Source organism: Coregonus lavaretus (assembly GCF_964263955.1).
Source record: "Coregonus lavaretus genome assembly, contig: HAP1_SCAFFOLD_48, whole genome shotgun sequence".
NCBI lineage: Eukaryota > Metazoa > Chordata > Actinopteri > Salmoniformes > Salmonidae > Coregonus > Coregonus lavaretus.
This window is the reverse complement of record NW_028163311.1, coordinates 1,587,212-1,592,900: the sequence shown is the minus strand read 5'-3', so window position 1 is coordinate 1,592,900 and position 5,689 is coordinate 1,587,212. Positions and strand designations below refer to the sequence as shown.

The 5,689-nt window shown below is 44.0% G+C and overlaps 1 long non-coding RNA gene across 1 annotated transcript; it reads left to right on the top strand.

Moving 5' to 3' along the window:
• Nucleotides 1-388: 388 nt before the first annotated feature.
• Nucleotides 389-3,795, top strand: LOC311118275. The gene is made up of 3 exons (XR_014611781.1): nt 389-465; nt 2,647-2,729; nt 3,766-3,795. It is a non-coding gene; the product is annotated as an uncharacterized lncRNA (long non-coding RNA).
• The last annotated feature ends 1,894 nt before the right edge of the window (nt 3,796-5,689 follow it).

The following is a 5,689-nucleotide window of genomic DNA, read 5'->3' as shown; positions in this document are numbered from 1 at the left end:
TATGTGACAACCGCAGTATCAATTTCTAGGTGACAGTGGTGCTAATCCCAAAAGAAAGGCTACATACAACAAGGAACAAGAAGTCTATTGGCAAAATGATGACAATTGCATGTACCTTGGCCTAACGGTGTGGGTTATGTATTTTATTTTTCATGGCGTCCTCAACATTACAGTTTTAAGGGCAACAATAGCCTACATTTGTTTACAACTCGCAGGATTTCCATACATGAGCTTTCAACAACACAGAGTGTTGCATCAGCACGAGATCTAAAGTGCGTCAAATCTGTACAGGTCATTGTTACCTCATCACTGATAAACGTTTAAACTGATCAAAAACCGCTGGAGCAGTTCAGTCTAATCCTCCCTAGTGCTGGAGGATTGCGTTTGTTTTCGCTCTGGATGCGCGTTCATTTTGGCAAGGAAATGTGCTGATTTTGCAAGGAGATGGAGAATAAAGAGTTCAAGGTAGGCATGTTATTTATTTTTAAATCTTCAATTATATTAATTACTGTGGATTAAATATTGTTTAACAAATGAAATAGTGTGCTATTCATGCTGTAATATCAAACTAGAAAGTCTATGGCCGGGGAGTCATGAGAGTTGGCTAAAGGTACAGTAAGTAGAATCTGCTGTGGGTCAAATGGGGGTCAAAGGTTATGACAGCGCCTTCATAAATACGTCCTAAATGGCACCCTATTCCCTATGTAGGCTAGTGCACTACTTTTGACCAGGAGCTAGTGCACTACTTTTGACTAGGAGCCATAGAAGGGTTGGCTGATGTCACGAAAATGATGCTCACGCATCGATGGCCGGAAGTCGTGTATCTTGGTATGATTCTGAACCTCAGCTAACAACAAGCTGCCATGTGGGGAATCGTAGCTCTGTGGCATGTTTCAGCTCGTTGTATGGTGTTATTGATACCATGTCTTGTTTTGAGGTGTTTTGACTGATATCATGTCTATGCAATGACGAAAACCAACCCCTCTATAGAGTGTTACAGTGGAGGTGTGATAATACCCATAAAACCTAGCGGTCAAACAGGAAATGGTTCCAATCGTTTTTCCACCATTCATTTTTCCCATAGGCGATTTTAGAAACACATAAAATAAGGGCTGTATTTCGTGTAGGCTTACCCTGTAAATCTCTCTCGGACAAGTTGACTTTTATCAGGATATTCGGCTCTATTTACTCTCAGATTCGAAAATGCTAATTAGCATCAAAGTAGACATCATGCAAAACTACAAATCCCTGCAAGCTCCTGCATGTCATCTCTAGCTGACACCTTTGCTAACGGGTATTGTGTCAATTTAAAACTTGCACTAGACAGTTCACAGAATTGTCCATTTAAAGAAATGCAGCCAATTTATTCATTACTACATTTAGCTAACATTAGATAGTTAATCCAGAGATTCTTACCTTTGCCTCGATCAGCATGATCATCATGGCATTTGGCATAAGTCTCCTGAGTGGCGCAGTGGTCTAAGACGCCGCATCGCAGTGCTAACTGTGCCACTAGAGATCCTGGTTCGAATCCAGGCTCTGTCGCAGCCGGCCGTGACTCATGGGCGGCGCACGATTGGCCCAGCGTCGTCCAGGGTAGGGGAGGGAATGGCCGGCAGGGATGTAGCTCAGTTGCTAGAGCATGGCGTTTGCAACGCCAGGGTTGTGGGTTCGAGTCCCACGGGGGGCCAGTATAAAAAATATATATATGTATTCACTAGCTGTAAGTCGCTCTGGATAAGAGCGTCTGCTAAATGACTTAAACGTAAAATTTGTAGTTCTTTATGATAGCAACATTAGCAGCTAATAAGCATTACATTTTTGGGAGGTAAATACAGGCGAATATATTGATAAGTCACCTTGTCCTAGAGAGATTTACACGGTTATCAAAATGTCACACCAGGGTAAGCCTACACGAAACACAGACCTTATTTTAAGTGTTTCTAAAATCCCCAATGGGAAAAATGAATGGTGGAAAAATTGGAACCATTTCCCTGTTTGACCACTAGGTTTTATGGGTATTATGACTCATACTGTGGGACTCTATAGGGCTCCAGCCAAAAGAAGTGCACTATATTGGAACTAGGGTGCTATTTCGGACACAAGCATAGATATGATGCATTATTATGTGACCATAGAAATAGAATCACTAGAAAGGATAGAGCCTCTGACCTTGGCAATTTGACTGGTAAACTGAACTGTACACCTGATATGATGTTCTGGTGATTATATTTCTCTGAATATGATGCATTATGATGTGACAATGAGAGTTGGGTTAATGGTGCTCTCAAGGCAACTGGGAACTCGAAAAAAATAACTAGGTCAAATCATGTCCGTGATCTTCAGGTCGGAAAGTCGGAGCTCTAGAAAGATGCCAGAGTTTCCGACTTGGAATTCCTTTTTACATTTTGTGGTGGTAATTTTACCCCCCTTTTCTCCCCAATTTTTTTTACCCCCTTTTTCTCCCCCTTTTTCTCCCCAATTCTCCAAAACGATTTTTCCCAGTCGGAGCTTGTTTTTTTTTCCCTATTTCCCAGTTGTCTTGAACGCACTGAAGTCGGAAGTCAGAGATTTCCCAGTTGTTTTGAACACGCAAAAGGCGACACAGTAGGTGACATCTAAACATGACTTTGTGCTGTCTTTCAGAGGTCAGAGGTCAGTGGGAATGACCTCACCCTCATAGACCTGGATGACCCCATCAATGAAGCTGATGTTATGAAGGAAGTCAGGTAAGTGATTTACACTAATGACACATTTGTGACTGGTTACAGGATCACATAGGCCTACAGATTCAGTAGTAGGTCAAAGGTCACCGCCTATGGAGAGGTAGGCCCAGAGCCATGTATTTAGAGAGTTGGGACATTGAGATATAAACTCAGCAAAAAAAGAAACGTCCTCTCACTGTCAACTGCGTTTATTTTCAGCAAACTTAACGTGTAAATATTTGTATGAACATAACAAGATTCAACAACTGAGACATAAACTGAACAAGTTCCACAGACGTGTGACCAACAGAACAAAGGGGGGGGGGGGGGGGGGGGGGTCAAAAGTAACAGTATCTGGTGTGGCCACCAGCTGCATTAAGTACTGCAGTGCATCTCCTCCTCATGGACTGCACCAGATTTGCCAGTTCTTGCTGTGAGATGTTACCCCACTCTTCCACCAAGGCACCTGCAAGTTCCCAGACATTTCTGGGGGGAATGGCTAAATCCTAGCCCTCACCCTCCGATCCAACAGATCCAGGCTCTTCATGGCAGAACACTGACATTCCTGTCTTGCAGGAAATCACGCACAGAACGAGCAGTATGGCTGGTGGCATTGTCATGCTGGAGGGTCATGTCAGGATGAGCCTGCAGGAAGGGTACCACATGAGGGAGGAGGATGTCTTCCCTGTAACGCACAGCGTTGAGATTTCCTGCAATGACAACAAGATCAGTCCGATGATGCTGTGACATGGGCAATGTTGACATTTTAAACAATGCTATGTAACTGAACATCTATAATTAGAATTTACTTATAATGAAAGGATAAATGAAGGCTCTAAGGCACTAACATTGAGTCCTTTTAAAAGTTGGCAGAATTCTCTAAATATTTGGCTCTGGATAGGCCGAGTCATCTCAAGAGTATTGGAGCCATAGAATTTGAGTGATTCTATTCTAATTCTAGAATGATTCTAATTCTATGATACTAATTATATAATTGGAACACATCCTCACACTCACATTATAGCAGTGACCTAAGAGATATTCCCTTTTCTCTATCTAGATCCCATAAAGATCACAGAGAGGCTGAGAGACTAACCAAGTTGGACGAGGCTGTTCTAGAGACAGATACCCCAACTCAGTCACAGGAGGTTGAAGGAGAGAGTGAGTTGGACGAAGCTGTTGCCATCCCATCTCAGTCACAGGAGGTTGAAGGAGAGAGTAAGTTGGACAAGGCTGTTGTAATCCCATCTCAGTCACAGGAGGTTGAAGGAGGGAGTGATTTGTACGAGGCTGTTGCCATCCCATCTCAGTCACAGGAGGTTGAAGGAGAGAGTGAGTTGGACGAGGCTGTTGCCATCCCATCTCAGTCGCAGGAGGTTGAAGGAGAGAGTGAGTTGGACGAGGCTGTTGCCATCCCATCTCAGTCGCAGGAGGTTGAAGGTGAGAATGAGTTGGACGAGGCTGTTGCCATCCCATCTCAGTCGCAGGAGGTTGAAAGAGAGATTGAGTTGGACGAGGCTGTTGCCATCCCATCTCAGTCGCAGGAGGTTGAAGGGGAGAGTGATTTGTACGAGGCTGTTGCCATCCCATCTCAGTCACAGGAGGTTGAAGGAGAGAGTGAGTTGGACGAGGCTGTGGCCATCCCATCTCAGTCGCAGGAGGTTGAAGGAATGAGTGAGTTGGACGAGGCTGTTGCCATCCCATCTCAGTCACAGGAGGTATGATGTATTTTTCTATTACATGTATGACATTTCATTGAGATATTTTGTGTTTTAATGACGCAAAATTGAATTCCAGCCTAACTCTGCTTTCTGTTGTCGCCATCAGGATGCAATGGTGACATTCACTACCGTGACCAGCCTCACCCTCTGCAGGGGAAAGAGAAGCTACCCAGACCTACACACCTTTGTGCAGGACATGAAGGACGAGTAAGTTGCTCTTTGGCTTCCCCATGCATCCCCTAGATATGTTCCCTATCTCAATTGCATACTCCTCGTGTCCTCTCTTCTCAAAACCCATTGGATGAGAAAGCCAGAGGTCCCGCCCTTCTGAACTTCTCATCCATTGGGTTTTGAGAAGGAGGCGAGGAGATTGAGAGTCTCCCATAGTCTCGGGCCAATACAAAGGACTCAACGGACCAAATAACCAATCAGGGATGTCTGGGTGTGGCCTAGTTCCATAGAGGTCCATCCATAATGTAGTCTAAGATAATAGAGGTAATGTCCATCCATAACGTAATCTAAGATAATAGAGGTAATGTCCATCCATAACGTAATCTAAAATAATAGAGGTAATGTCCATCCATAACGTAATCTAAAATAATAGAGGTAATGTCCATCCATAACATAATCTAAAATAATAGAGGTAATGTCCATGCATAACGTAGTCTAAGATAATAGAGGTAATGTCATGTGGTTCATTGTGTACTTGCATTTATTTACTTTTCAGCCATTGGAATCTGCTGAGTGAGAATATGCGTGCCGGGGTGAGTTATAGTCACCTCTAAAGTAGTTCATGTTGGTAAAATGGACCAAACATTCATTTGTAGAAATCCTGCAGGACCTTTAATCCTGAACCACTGCTTTAATTGACTAGCTTGAGTAAATGGTTCTAAGTTTTATATCAGTGCAGCCCCTTTAACAAACTAACTCTGTAAGTCTTTTAACATTGCAGATGAGCAGACATGAGTTTAGTGCCAAGTGCATGGATATTGTAGCATGGGTGATGGAGTCTACATCCACTGTGGTTGTTCCCGCCCTTGACCTCACCATGCAGATAGAGCTCTCTGATTCGCCAAGCTCTTCTGGATCAGGAAGTAATGAGGCAGGAGAGGTGACCTCTCTTGGCCGCAGCGTCAGATTCAGCTGTAGTGGAGGACCCAGCAGGTGCACCAGCGCCAGAACCGCCTACAGCACACGCACTCCCACGCCTTTCCCCTCCTCTCACAGGTACCTAGCCCTATCCCCTCCTCTCACAGGTACCTA